Source organism: Schistocerca nitens, chromosome 3 (assembly GCF_023898315.1).
Source record: "Schistocerca nitens isolate TAMUIC-IGC-003100 chromosome 3, iqSchNite1.1, whole genome shotgun sequence".
Lineage (NCBI taxonomy): Eukaryota > Metazoa > Arthropoda > Insecta > Orthoptera > Acrididae > Schistocerca > Schistocerca nitens.
In genome coordinates, this window is record NC_064616.1 from 467,966,309 (window position 1) to 467,982,349 (window position 16,041).

The 16,041-nt window shown below is 41.9% G+C and overlaps 1 non-coding gene across 1 annotated transcript; it reads left to right on the forward strand.

Moving 5' to 3' along the window:
- The first annotated feature begins 13,480 nt into the window (after window positions 1–13,480).
- Window positions 13,481–13,555, forward strand: Trnal-caa (transfer RNA leucine (anticodon CAA)). Its single transcript has one exon. It is a non-coding gene; the product is annotated as a tRNA-Leu (tRNA).
- Window positions 13,556–16,041: the final 2,486 nt, after the last annotated feature.

A 16,041-nucleotide genomic window follows, 5' to 3' on the forward strand; every position in this document is an offset into this window, starting at 1 on the left:
GATTAGAACAGCACCTGATTTCCTGTCCAGCATTAACGCTGATATTACTATTGTTCGCGACGTGATAAAAGAGCTAACTACTCGTATCACGAGGTAAGCAGCTGCTGTGGACGTCAGTACTAAGGAATCAACCAGAACAGTAATTCCATTAACTCACGACCGATCGGCGCTTAATTTTAGGGAGAGATATCTCGCCACCGCAGCACATAGCAGTAGAGAATAGGCCCAAATACACGCGAAGCACTAGAATTTCTATGCAGGCTTTCAAGTTAGCAGCTACTGCGTTAGTAGTAACAGAATAAAATCCGACGTAAAGACACAACGCCTAAGGGATTAATTATACGCGTCGGATGTTGACATCGCAACGTTACGAGTAGTAGTCTCGACGGTGGTCACAAATACAATTGCTTATAACACAATTATTAGTGTGGGGACTGAGAGTGGAACAGCAATATTATATAAAATATGCATCCCCTGTCAAGGTATCATATTCTGAAAAAAAATCAATATTCGGAATATAAACAGAAAAAGCGATAAACATACTTCACTGTCGAAAAAAGAAATTGGTGTTTCCACATTCTAGGAATTACTTATTAATTTTTTCTTAACTGCAGAGTCTTTATGTTTTTCAACAGTTAATGGTATCAAAGGCAAGCAGTGGTTGGGAAGAGAGTGAGACAGGGTTGTAGCCTCTCCCCGATGTTATTCAATCTGTATATTGAGCAAGCAATAAAGGAAACAAAAGAAAAGTTCGGAGTAGGTATTAAAATCCATGGAGAAGCAATAAAAACTTTGAGGTTCGCCGATGACATTGTAATTTTGTCAGAGACAGCAAAGGACTTGGAAGAGCAGCTGAACGGAATAGACAGTGTCTTGAAAGGAGGGCATAAGATGAACATCAACAAAAGCAAAACGAGGATAATGGAATGTAGTCGAATTAAGTCGGATGATGCTGAGGGAATTAGATTAGGAATTGAGACGCTTAAAGTAGTAAAGGAGTTTTGCTATTTGGGGAGCAAAATAACTGATGATGGTCGAAGTAGAGAGGATATAAAATGTAGACTGGCAATGGGAAGGAAAGCGTTTCTGAAGAAGAAAAATTTGTTAACATCGAGTATAGATGTAAGTGTCAGGAAGTCGTTTCTGAAAGTATTTGTATGGAGTGTAGCCATGTATGGAAGTGAAACATGGACGATAAATAGTTTAGACAAGAAGAGAATAGAAGCTTTCGATATGTGGTGCTACAGAAGAATGCTGAATATTAGATGGGTAGATCACATAACTAATGAGGAGGTGTTGAATAGGATTGGGGAGAAGAGAAGTTTGTGGCACAACTTGACTAGAAGAAGGGATCGGTTGGTAGGACATGTTCTGAGGCATCAAGGGATCACCAATTTAGTATTGGAGGGCAGCGTAGAGGGTAAAAATCGTAGAGGGAGACCAAGAGATGAATACACTAAGCAGATTCAGAAGGATGTAGGCTGCAGTAGGTACTGGGAGATGGAGAAGCTTGCACAGGATAGAGTAGTATGGAGAGCTGCATCAAACCAGTCTCAGGACTGAAGACCACAACAACAACAACAACAACAATGGAAACTTGTGACTCTTCCAGAACAACCAACCAGGGAGAGACGTTTCTGTTTCGGACACCTACTGAAGAAGTAATTACTTTCATCTAAAGCCCTATTTCCTTCCTAACCAAAAGCTTTGAACTTAACGGGTTTCCTTAAAACAGTACAAGATGAGAGAGAGTAATTTCTTGCATGCATGACATATGAAGCCGACGCCGATGAAGGAGATTTTGGTGAGTGAAGGCTGAAGAGGAGGAAGGATGGCCTAAAGTAAAAGAAATAAAATTAAAAAAAATTGTACCTGGCGACCAATTAAATTTTTTTTTCCTGTGGGATGGTCTGGAAGGAGGTCCATTCAGCCTTGTGAGACCAACTGAAAAGTTACTCGAATGTAAAAGTAGAGAAACTGACGTACAAGTCACCGAAGTTGCCTAATATCGAAAGGTTTGCACTAGGTAAGGTGAGACATGATGTTTGTTTAGTAGCAACATAAGCATCAGCTGTTATGTTTCTGGTTACAGAGTGAGATTCTTGACGTATTACGACTAAGGATCATATTCTTTGTTAGATTCCAGACCTATTCTCTAGAAATTAGGTGTAGCCTGTATGGCGGATGTAGGTAGGGAACCATTTTGTTGCAAATTTTTGTCTGTGTAATAAAGACGAGACGTTTGGTGCTCTATAATTTATACCACAAGTTTGGCTCTTTTTGTCTCTGCGTATTTTTAATTTTTCTGTCTATTTCCACATGATAGTTCGAAGTTTTCCTGTTAGCGCCACAATGCAGTGAACACGAAACGAAACTCAATACATTCATAACAATGAAACGCTGTGTGACATTAATGTTTGACAATACCTATCGCACTGCCAGATTTCAACATTCGCTCACTGTGTAGAGAATACGAAGAAAAAAAAAGAATTACTCGTTTATTCAGTCATCTTCTAAAATCAAATCCAATGGATGGAACTGTTTTTTGTCAGAGTTTATTTGCTTGTCTGGAAGTCCATTTTTGTACGACAAAAGCTGCGAAGATCTGCATATACGGTTTACTTTGCATTGATTATAATATCACATAAATGTTTGTCTAATAACGCATTTATCTACGCCAACTTTGACTCCATACGGAACCGTTGTGCACAGCAACTGTATATTATTATAAGGAAGGATAGGAAAACAGCAATCGGTTGCAATCACGTTGATTTTTTTTGTTTTTTTTACTATTCTTGCGTATCCAGATTTCAGCTATAAACAGCCATCTTCAGTGCATTTGCTCAGTCTTCTCCTGAGTGTACACCAATTAAATCGAATGGCGACGGATGCTGCTGGGACGTTGTTGGATTATAATTCAAATTCAGACATGCAAGAATAATAATAAAATCAATTGGACTGCGACTGATTGCTGTATTCCTGTCCTTCCTTATAGCATTTATCTATATATCAATGAATTATTAATTCTGTCCATTATACTTGTTCTGCTTTCGGGGAGATACTTGGATCCTGCTCCACTCGACACCGTATTCCTGCTTTCGTAATTTGCGCACCATTGGCTTACTTAACTTTTGCTTGTCAACATCTGCTTGCACCTTCCATTGCCTTCTCTGTCGGCACTATCACACCTTACTTGTTCTCATTCTCAGTAAAATTAATGTTAACAGCAAGCTAAGAGCACTTGCCGGCGAAAGGCAAAGGTCCCGAGTTCGAGTCTCGGTCCGGCACACAGTTTTAATCTGCCAGGAAGTTTCTTAACAGCAAGCTGTCGTAGCTTCCCTTCAAGGTATTTACCGCGATCGCTTTTCGTGATCTCTTTTTCACACTCACCCAGTCACGTGATCGAGTTAGTTCCTGCTACGAAAGGCTTGACCCTTCGTCTTGCAGAGTAATGATAACAGATTTCTGAATAAAGACGATCGGTTATTTACAGTGACAAAAAACTATTTATTGACAGTAAATCAAATACTGTAATTTTTACAACAGTTCAATTATGTGTCCCTCAAAAGAAGTTATTTTCGAAGAAATGTGAAGCTTCTGCTCTTTCCCCGTCTGTGCATGTATTTTTTCACCCATAATAACCGTTTTCCTTTCGTATTGTACACTATCATAATACAAGGGCGTGCTGGAAATTTAATGCCTCCATATTTTTTATGTGAAAACTCGTAAAGCTTTTAAATTAAAACAAACGTTATTAACATTCTTCATCTTTATTCTTCATGTCTACATATTTGCATCTTCTGCCGCTAGAGGGCTCCGAAATATAGCGTGTAGCATGGCAGTGTGTAACGTAACTATGTCGGTGCGTGAGAAACAGCGTGCTGTAATAGTGTTTCAAATTCGAAGAGTTCGTCGACACGTGAAACACCTTCTCTTTCAGCATTACAATGCCAGATCATGCACGAGCGCTGCAATATCTGCAGCAATCCGACACCTTGGGCTCACTATCATCAAACATCATAAATACAGTCCGGCTTGGCCCCATTTGATTTTTCTCTGTTTCCAAAACTTAAAGCATACCTTCGAGAACTTCACTTTAATAGTGATGAAGCGATGCAAACAGACCTGAGGTTGTGGCGTCGTCTACTAAGTCAGACATTCTAAAGTGACAGTATCAACAGAATGGTGTCTCGCCGGGTGAAATGTGTTCGTCGCCAGGGTGACTATGTTGAAAAATAAATATGTAGACGTGAAAAGTAAAGATGCAGAATGTTAATAAAGTTTTATTTGAAAAGCATTAAGAGTTTTCATATAAAAAAGTCGGAATCATTACTTTTCAGCACGCGCTCATATAATGGTCATAGAGGAAGGAAAAACTTCTCGTTTCCTTTTAGCACTAAACGCCATGATAGCTCGCTCTCTGTGCGTGCACTCCTAATGTACGTTTTCTGGTGCGTCTAGCAACACTTTTCCCGTTCGTTTTATCGCTCTTTAACGAACGTGTAAATGTGGACTCAAGGAAGTTAAATGTTGTATCAGTCATGTTCGTTCCGCTATTTTGATGGTATAAATGAGAAGCAAGTTGTGGTGTGAGCAGTAGCGAGCTGTGAGCAGTGTGCAGGCGCCGCAGCCCCTCGCGTAGGTGGGAGGAGTCCCGCATGAGCAGAAACAGTGGCTGTGTTGCTCATTGCGCCGCTTACTGCCTATTGTTCTCGGAATGCGCGCCGTCCCTGCCCTACACGTATGACTGAAAGCAGCTGACGTGTTGCAGCTTAAGGTTTAACAGCACAGTAAACTTTGTCAAATGCTTATCGTTGCTAAGCAATGTCTGTTTTATGGGTACGGTATTGTATTTTTTTTCTTCTAAAAAGTACTATTTGAGCTGAGGTGACAAAAGTCGTGGGATAGCGATATGCTCATAAACAGATGGCGGTAGTGTCGCGTACACAAGGTATAAAAGGGCAGCGCACTGACGGAGGTAGCCTTTATACTCAGGTGATTCATGTGAAAAGGTTTCCGATGTGATTATGGCTGCATGACGGGTATTAAGAGACCCGGAATGGTAGTTGGAGCTAGATACCTGGGACTTTCAGTTTCGGAAATCGTTAGGGAATTCGGTATTCCTAGGTCCACGCTGTCAAGGGTGTGCCGAGAATACCAAATTTCGGGCATTACCCTTCACCACAGACAATATAGGGGCCGACGGCCTTCACTTAATGACCGAGAACAGCGGCGCTCGCCTGGAGCTGTCAGTGCTAAAAGACAAGAAACACTGCGTAAAAGAACTGACCTTTTTCTTTTTACTCTTGTATCTTTCACTTAAAATGAAATAAAATTATACTTCATCGTAGGATAAGCTGAAAACATCTTCTAAAGCATATGAAAATTTAAGACAAAGAATATATAAAAACAACGGCGTATGAGGTAATTACACGTAAGAGCAGAATTTTTTGTTTGTACTTTTCAGTTGGTTAAATCGTTAGAAAGAATGGATTTCCGGGTTGGGAGAGTGATCCCTTATTCACTTTTCATCAGTATTTTCTTCCTTGGACTGGCGTGTTGCCGGCCGCGGTGGTCTAGCGGTTCTAGGCGCTCAGTCCGGAACCGCGGGACTGCTGCGGTCGCAGGTTCGAATCCTGCCTCGGGCATGGATGTGTGTGATGTCCTTAGGTTAGTTAGGTTTAAGTAGTTCTAAGTTCTAAGGGACTGATGACCACAGATGTTAAGTCCCATAGTGCTCAGAGACATTTGAACTGGCGTGTTGCTTCCATGCATATAAAATATCGGTAATAAACATGTGTTGCCTCCTTCTTCGCATTAAATAAGTTGAAAAATAGAAATTCCCCAGTTATCACCCTAATGAGCATTGGCATTTTGTCTTCGATTAAATAAAGGAAGAGGATTCCCGTAAATAACGGGCCGCTGCCGTACATAACGGGATGCTGATTTGCGTACGAGGTGACGGTGGCCGATAGCGACCTAGATGGGTTTCGTGGGATTGACATCAGGCGAATTTGGTCGCTGAGACATCAACGAGAGTTCACTATAATGCACCTCAAACTACTGTAGCACAGTTCTGGCTCCGAGACACGGACATGTATATTGCTGAAAGATGACATAGCCATAGGGGAAGACATCGAAGATGAAGGCATGCAGGTGGTTCGCAGCTGTCAGCGTGTCTTCGATAACTACCACAGGTCCCATGCAAGTGCAGGAGAATGTGTGCCTTAGCATAATACTGGTCCCCCTAGCTTGTGTCCGTGGCGCGCTGTACGTTTCGAGCCGCTGTTCACGTCGATGACGGCGTTTGTAAAGAGGACCATCGACCTAGCGTAGCAAAAGTGTGATTCACCCTAAGAGCCGACACGTTTCCATTGCTCGCTGCAATCGTAACTGACGATGTCGTTGGGTGAACTTGGGAACACGTAGGGGTGATCTGCTGTGGAACTCCACGGTCAACAATGTACGATGAACGGTGTGCTCCGAAACACTTGTGCGTGCACCAGGATAGTGCTCTTTCGGTAGAGATGCCACAGATCACTATCTATCCTACTTTAGAGAGCAGACAAGCCTCCGAACCTCACGTTCTGTGAAGAGTCGTGGACCTCCAACCATTTAGCGCCTAGTGGTAGTTACACTGTCCTCCTATCTCTTTCCGAAGGTGCTCGCGATAGTAGATAGTGAACATTCGACCAGCTTCGCTGTTTTCGAGATACTCGTTCACAGGCCATCCGTAATAATAATCTGCCCTTTGTCAAGTCGCTTATCTCAATGGATTTCCCCATTTGCAACCCATATCTTCGCTAGGGTGATCCCCCGTCCAAATCTGCCCCGCTTCCAGTCTTTTGTTAACGCGTCACATGCACGCAATGCCACCAGGCGATACCCAACGTCGAGGGGGGCAGTTGTCATAATGTTCCACAGTTCCAAACTTAGAAACTGCCTGTTTAACACATGCACTATCTACATCTACAGCCATACTCCGCAAGCCACCTGACGGTGTGTGGCGGAGAGTACCCTGAGTACCTCTATCGGTTCTCCCTTCTATACCAGTCTCGTATCGTTCGTGGAAAGAAGGATTGTCTGTCTGCTTCTGTGTGGGATCTAATCTCTCTGATTTTATCCTCATGGTCTCTTCGCGAGATATACGTAGGAGGGAGCAATATACTGCTGGACTCTTCGGTGAAGATATGTTCTCGAAACTTTAACAAAAGCCCGTACCGAGCTACTGAGCGTCTCTCCTGCAGAGTCTTCCACTGGAGTTTATCTATCATCTCCGTAACGCTTTCGCGATTACTAAATGATCCTGTAACGAAGCGCGCTGCTCTCCGTTGGATCTTCTCTAGCTCTTCTACCAACCCTATCTGGTACGGATCCCACACCGCTGAGCAGTATTCAAGCAGTGGGCGCGAACAAGCGTACTGTAACCTACTTCCTTTGTTTTCTGATTGCATTTCCTTAGGATTCTTCCAATGAATCTCAGTCTGGCATCTGCTTTACCGACGATCAACTTTATATGATCATTCCATTTTAAATCACTCCTAATGCGTACTCCCAGATAATTTATGGAATTAACTGCTTCCAGTTGCTGACCTGCTATTTTGTAGCTAAATGACAAGGGATCTATCAAAAAATGGTTCAAATGGCTCTGAGCACTATGGGACTTAACATCTGTGGTCATCAGTCCCCTAGAACTTAGAACTACTTAAACCTAACTAACCTAAGGACATCGCACACATCCATGCCCGAGGCAGGATTCGAACCTGCGACCGTAGCAGTTGCGCGGTTCCGGACTGCGCGCCTAGAACCGCTAGACCACCGCGGCCGGCCGTTAAGCTATACGAGTATGTCATGAGGAAATGATCGCTTCTGTACTTTCGCAGATATCTGTGTGCCGCAAAACCGGTGTTTCCCTTACTTAATAGCCTCTGTAACTCGTTAACGATATAGTGTGGAACCATGTACGAGGGAAAAAATCTAAGGCGCCGACGATTCCTAGTCGTGTTGAAGCGTATAACACGGCACAAACGTCAGAAAGGAAGGAAACAGTCTAGAAGGAGCCCGTGCGTTATAAATATTCATCGTGGCAGGCGGAGCGTGGGCGGAGAGGATGTTTCTGGGGACGCAAGTTAGTCACACTGCCATTCAGTGAGATGTGGCCGTGACGGCAAGCCGGCCGATGAGCAATCGTGCGCGAGCCGACTCTTCCACGGATCGTAAAAACGGTTTCCTCACATCGCTTCTCTAGAGGGAGGCGACAATATTGATAGTTTTAAATAAAAGCCTTCGCATGAACATATGCAAAAAAGTTCAGCAGGTGTCGAATGAATCGTGTTTGATTAAAAGTCATTCAATTCCTGTTGCCTTTTTGCTTTTCAGGGCTCTCTTTCGCAGTCGCATTTTTACAAGAGACACAGTAGATATAGCGTCTTTTGAGACTGTAGGAAGTCTAAGATTTTATGCAGCCGCAAAAGACGGCGTAACTCCCATATGACTTGCGTTCAGTTCCGATTAATGCACAGTTCTGCAGACATGGTCATTACTGAGTGATACAAGGACTACTCGAAAAGAAAGGCTCAATAGGTCGCGAACTGTAAACGACGGTAAAAATCGGATGAAACTTTGCACAGATGTGTTGAGCAAGTATATCTACTATGCTTGTCGATCGCGTCACGTCGCTCTTTCCAAATCTGAGCACACAGTGAACATGTTAAGATACCTAGAATAATAGTGTCTCCCGCCATGTGTGGATACGCGTTGCGAGGTTTCGCCTGAGTTCATGCAAACCCCACATTACGTATCAATCATGCACTTCCTTCTTGGCCGCACACTGCTTGGTCAATGAGGACGCCCTTGCAGCGTTTTCGATGGGAAGTGTTTGATCACCCACCATACAGCCCGGACTTAGCTCCTTTTGATGTTCATCTCTGCTCACATGAATCGCTTGCTATGAAGACAACATTTCGACACAAACAAAGAACTGCAGACCACCGTAGAGAAGCAGTGGAAAGCACAGGCGGCTGCCTTTTATGACGAGGGTATTGGAAAATTGGTACAACGCTACGACGAATGTCTATGTTGGAGCGGTGACTATGTACAGAGGTTGCTGGAAGGTCTAGCAAACTGTTACAAATAAAACGTTTTTAATTTGGTTTCCATTTCGCGACCGATCGGACTTTACTTTTCGAATAAGCCTGGTATGTTTACTTACATGAAATTTAGCATGTCACTACTTTGCAATGTGAGTGTATAAAAATGTCGAACTTCGACACGATCAATGAATATTTGAAAAATGGTACTTGTTTATGGTTTCCTGATACAGATGCTACTGGTGCTCATGAAGAAGATCGCGTAGAGCCTACTAAACACTCAGTACCGGCATCATGTTCTCAATTAGCATCGTGGCAGTTTTGCAGTTTCTTCTGAACGTGCATATAACAGGGTAAGGGTGAATTACAGAATAACCACGAGTCTGCAATACGTGTTCCTACGTCAAGCTCACAAAGCAGTTTTCAGATTGAGGTGTTTGTCATACAAAAGAATGGAATGCAACTTTGCCTTAAGGAAGGCGCAGAAAAACTCTTTGGATTTTGCTATTTCGTCGGAAACTGGCACAGTGAGACTGTAGCTGTGTAGAAATACATAGTAATTCTTACGAAAATGTATAAAAAGCAATCATGCACTGTTAATAGCGATATTAATTAAGTACGAATAGCACCCTTACCGGGTTCAGACCGACAGGCTTTACATCTCACGGTTGTTCACGTTTGGAATTACCTTTAATTTATGCTGTTTCGCATTGGGTCGGTAGTGTCCTATAGCAAGAAACAATTTAATGCAAAGGATCACTTTACTACAATTGGATGTAACAATGAACTAAAACACTGTAAACAACTTTCTACCATAGGAAGTAAGCTGTTTTTCTATTATTTCCATCGAAAATTATTTTCTAGGTTCTTCACAAGCTGTCAACAACACCAAAAAGTAACGCATGATTTTCTGTGTGAGTAATACGTCAGTTGTCTTGAAATGAAAGGACAGTTCCTTAGCACAGAATATGGTTTTGGGTAAATAAAACAAAGAATAAGTCGTTGATGATTATGACTTTGGACTAGAGTTGCGCTGTACCAAAACTAAGGTTCGGTACCTTCTGTACAATACTTAGATGACATGATAAATCGTAGGCTATCGGTAGTATTGGTAGCATTGGTAGGGAAAGAAACGTAATTGAATGTGTGAGAGAGAAACTGGGAGCCGACTTCACTTTCTTTTTGTTTGTTTGTTTTTAACATATTTAGAACCGCACGTCGTTCATTGTTAGGCCACAGTGTATTTTATATCCTTACAATACGTAAATTGCATTTTATAAGTAACAAAAATTAGTTGATCACATAAGTTCTGCGCTTTTATGTAACCAAAGCAATTAATTTTGATGCAAACAGTTTACACGCACAAGTAATCTGTGTAATTATTGTTGCTATTATGTAGTCAATACAACGTTCTTCATGATGATCAAAGGCAACAGTTTGTGCTACTGTTGATAAGTGTGAAAGTTGTTTATGAATAACAAAAACAAGTTATATATAAGCTCGACAAAGTATTGAAGCGATGTTAGATATGTTTTTGTTTTGCGTTTTTCTGTTTTTAATTTTACCAGTTTTTCAGGAAATTGCATTTTCTAGAGCCATATGATAAATGCGTATTTTTTTGTTTTTGTTTTTTTGTTTTTTCTTTGCTTTTACTACAACATCCCTCTGTTTCACGTTACAAATGAACAATATTCGAATAAAACCTGATTTAAAGACTGAGAATTTCAATGTTACTATGAACGCTGTTTATTTTTAAGTAATGTTTATATTACTTTCTTTTACATATTGGACAAGGACATTGAGATTATAAACAGTTCTGGCAGTTTTTGATTTTCTATGACGTAATAATAGTTTAAACTTCTATTAAAAATTTCGTACCTGCTGCTCTACAGGTGTTCTTGTTCTATTTTTAGAACTGTTCTTCTTGTGGTTATTGTCATTTGTACAGCACTACGACGTGAATAATGTTATATTTTGGATTTTGTTGCCAACAGTGGAATATTATTGCCAAGTATGTGGTTGTGATATCTATGATTTGAGTTTGTGTTGGAGTGTCTGGACCGAATGAGGTGCCGCGAGGGTTAGAACACTGGACTTGCATCCGGATGGTCAACGGTTCAAATCCACGTCTGACCATCCAGATTTAAATTTTCCTTTATTTCCCAAAATCGCTTAAGCAAAATGCAGGGATGGTTTCTTTAGAAGAGTACGGCTAATTTTATTCGTCATCTTTCCCTAATATGTGGTTTTGCCCCGTCGCTAATGATCTCATTGTCGACGGATCGTTAAACACTAATATTCTTTCGTTCCATATATATGCGTCTGATCGTGTAACACCAGTTTGTTCTCTGCAACGGCTTTCTGGATATTGTAGTTGGTATAAGGCATTCGTTATGGTTACTTATCATGATGATTTTCATATCTTCTTCTAAGTTATAAGTTTTAAAGAGGAAATTGGTGAAGAGTAATAGAAAGGAGAATAACGGCTTGCTTGACATCGGTAATATTAGAGAGGACGGTCGTGGTTGAAGCAAGTAAGACATCTGAAGGGAAGAAAACGTCCTCAGTAAAAGAGCTCTGTTGGTATCAAATATTGTATGAAAATGTGGAAGGAATTTTTGAGTGGTACCTCTGTACCACAATATTGCATCAAAGTGAAAAGTGGACTATTGGCAATCCAGAGAAGAATTAACTGGAAGTATTTTTAATTTGGTGCAATCCAAGTCTGTTAAAAATTAAATGTACAAAGTACGAAATGAAGAAGTACTAAAAAGAACATTTGAGAAAAGAAATCTACGGAAGGCCCTTACTACAGGAAGAGGATGGTTACTGGCACAACTTCCACGGCGTCCACTAATAGTTAACTTTTTTTCCTGTTTCTAAATTTTCTAGCTTATTTGCGCTGACATATGAGGTAATGGTGACTAGTTTCAAAGGTTTTGTTCATTTTCGAACAATTACCTGAGTCGTTCCCATGTGACTAGTAAAATAATTTCATAGTATATCATTTAGCATTTCCGGTTGTTCACAACCGTTCAAGTTTGAACATTCCGTGTCCTTAACGCTGCCAACTACTACACACTGAGTGATTTGTTAACGAAACAGACGACTCAGTTGGAGAAGCAACAGTGGTCCGCAAATTAAGCAACCTGATAGTCCAATGAGCTCGAGTATTTAAACATTATGGGAGAATGAATCATCTCGCATGTCATCTTCATCTCTTCAATTTATTGTCCACTATTTTGCAATAATATTTTTACTGCATGTCGTAGCGCGCTGTATCTGTGATTTGAATTAACTAGATGCCGACATGCTAACTACTATGTGTGTTAAAAAATAAAGTTAACTTTTCTTTTGTGGAAATAAATTTATTTATTCGTCTACATCAAAGTCATCCCTTTCAAAATATTCCTCATTAGACATTTTGCACTAATGCCAGTCCTTATTTCCAATCCCCGAAACACTTCAGGGACTCGATGTTAGGTATACCTCATAGCTCTCTAGGCGACGCCCTTTTAATCTCGTCTGTGGCTTCAAAACGACGGCCGTTTAAGGTTTTCTTTATTTTTGGACTTTTATTTCGCGAATATGTTGCCCTGGTCAGGTAAAAATTGTGAGGAGCATGCGTCCGGAAGAGATGCAGCAAGAGGCGGCTGCACGCACAGCTGGTGGGTTCCTTGGTCGGGTGTGAATAGCGCGCAGCGAACGGAACCTCGCGCATTCCACCATCTCTTCTCTCATCTGCGGCTCGTAAAAGTCCGCGCACAATGCTATCCGGTGCGGTTTGCGGCTGTTTCGCTACGCCGCAGACAGACAGCCCACACTCGCGACCGACGAGCAAAACCGTACTACGAGCCTCTGCAGGATCTTATGTCGTTGCGAGACACCGAGATTGTCTTTTGCTCCCCACGAGATGTCCTTTTTTAAAAAAAAAGAAGAACAAGTTATCAGTGACGTCTCAAAAGTCACTGCCAACTGAGAAACTCCCGTAACCTTCCAGAATGTTTGCGGTCCTCCAGGCAGTAGCGGTACGAGAAGTAGTTTTATTCACCGTGGATCACTTTTTCAATTTAAGACCAAGACAATAACGTAAGTCATGTAGCTCCTCAGTCCTTGTGTAGCGTATATGCCACGTGCAACTTTTATTTTCTTCTGGATCAGATAATAAACTAAATTCGCTCTCAGAATGAGATTTTCACTCTGCAGCGGAGTGTGCGCTGATATGAAACTTCCTGGCAGATTAAAACTGTGTGCCCGACCGAGACTCGAACTCGGGACCTTTGCCTTTCGCGGGCAAGTGCTCTACCAACTGAGCTACCGAAGCACGACTCACGCCCGGTACTCACAGCTTTACTGGCAGAAGTAAAGCTGTGAGTACCGGGCGTGAGTCGTGCTTCGGTAGCTCAGTTGGTAGAGCACTTGCCCGCAAAAGGCAAAGGTCCCGAGTTCGAGTCTCGGTCGGGCACACAGTTTTAATCTGCCAGGAAGTTTCATATCAGCGCACACTCCGCTGCAGAGTGAAAATCTCATTCTGGAAACATCCCCCAGGCTGTGGCTAAGCCATGTCTCCGCAATATCCTTTCTTTCAGGAGTGCTAGTTCTGCATGGTTCGCAGGAGAGCTTCTGTAAAGTTTGGAAGGTAGGAGACGAGGTACTGGCAGAAGTAAAGCTGTGAGTACCGGGCGTGAGTCGTGCTTCGGTAGCTCAGTTGGTAGAGCACTTGCCCGCGAAAGGCAAAGGTCCCGAGTTCGAGTCTCGGTCGGGCACACAGTTTTAATCTGCCAGGAAGTTTAAATTCGCTCTGTCTGTATCTAGCATATAAATTACTTTATGTGGTTTCTCTGTGTGCCCAGTAGTTGGCAGCATGCAGAATATTTTTGAAGAAAGCTGTTAACTGCAGTGTCAGCAAGTCTACGAGGAATATAGATATTTTTTTAGTAATGTTGGACTACAATATGTTTAGAATATGCTGCAGTATGCCGCTATACCCTACAGTATCGAATAATGGATTATTTATTTCATAGCAACAACACGGCGAGATATATACTTTCGATGTAACATTAGGTTTTGCAGTCGGCAACGACCTATACTTTCACTTTCCAGTAACATTGTTTTAATAATTTTAGGTGTGTAACATTTAGTTTTCTAATATTGCATATATTTCACTTATTTTCTAACACAAATATTATTCACCTTGAACTCGTCCTAAAATTTTGGTGAATCACGCAAATCTTTTAAATTTAGTATTTTAATCTTATTTTGGCCTAGACCAATGCTGTAACCGCCAGTATAAACTTTTCATTCATAAAATCTGAGCTCAGGACTGAGGAGGATATACGGGCATCAGAATACTTACAAGCCTATGAGTATTTTGGTAAGTATGAGACAAGTACCTAATCACCTTATGACAACACTTTTTTTTATCAGCATCCTCATCATCCCAAGCGTTAGGCTGAATATTTTGTACCCTTTACCTTGTATTTTTTTGCTCTTAGTCACTCGAGCTTGAGATCGATATCTCCTGTACACACTTAATTTACACATTACAGAATTTATACACAGGCAGAAATGGAATCAATAGCACCACGAACACTTTGAACGACAGCTACCACGAAACTGAAACTTCATTAATACCCATGGCTATTGGATATGTTGATTAAAATGTGTTCCCTTACATATGCGATCTTATTTTCAGTATTATCATTACAGAACAAGCCAATTCTTACACGTGAAGGAAGGTGTGAATACCTTACGGCTATTGGGTGTGTCTAACGTTATTGGAAGTTTTCAGGTGGAGAATGCAACACAGGGGACGTTCATATGCGACCTATCGCCAACTTTTAGACTTCGAGAAACGTCACACCACTGGCTTTGAGTGATATGGATCATACCAATAGATCGCACATACAGTTGACTGTAACGAAATGACTGCAGAACGAGTGGTGACGAGATAGATTCTTTGCAATAATGGGGCAAGAAGAGTAGTTACAGGTCTGTCCAGAAGCATTAAACCACGACGAGGTCGCAGGATTGTTTGACAGGCTCTGACGATTGGACGGATGTCAACAGCTAGAAACAGGACAGAGGTTACAACTGAAGTGTCACCACGAACCTTCGAAAACAGATAACTAGAAGATGGGTTCAGATCTCGACGGGTGGAAATAAGGATGATTAGGGGGTAGCATCCCTTCGATAATGAGATCATTAGAGACGGAGCATGATCTCGCATTGTTTCAAGGATAAGGAACGAAATCGGCCGTGCCATTCCAGAGGAACTATCCTGACATTTGCCTGGAACGATTCAGAGAATATCTCGATGGTCAGACGCGGATTTGAACCGTCGGCCTACCGAATGCGAGACCAGTGTGCTAACCACTATGTCACCACGCTCGATTTGACATCTGGACTTTCTATTTGTCGTTAACCCACAGCACAATTACGACTGGGACAGTTTGTGGCCTTCTGTCCATATTAAGCGACGAGTGGCGATCAAATCTACGCCAGCGTGTCCGTAGACGACTTGGTGTAAGGTCATAGAAGCAGCGACTTTCGAGACCCATAATTCTCCATCACCTGAATCATGGAGTGACGAGTTACGGGATATGATGACATACTTGGTTTGGTAACTACTGAAGGGTGACTGAATGCACGCCAGTATGTGGCAAGAGTGGTAAATCTTGTCGCCATACACTTCAGGACCAGATTATCAAATGGTGTGTGGCGGGGTGTACTTCTGGTACCACTAACTGATCCCTTCTACCCCGTTCCACTCGCGAATGGCGCGAGGAAAGAATGATTGTCGGTAAGTCTCTGTATTAGATCGAATTTCGCGAATTTTCTCATCGTGGTCATTCCGCAAAATGTATGTGGGATGAAGTAATATGTTATCCGAATCTTCTCGGAAAGCACTCTCTCGAAATTACAATTGTAAACCACTCTGTCATGCACAACA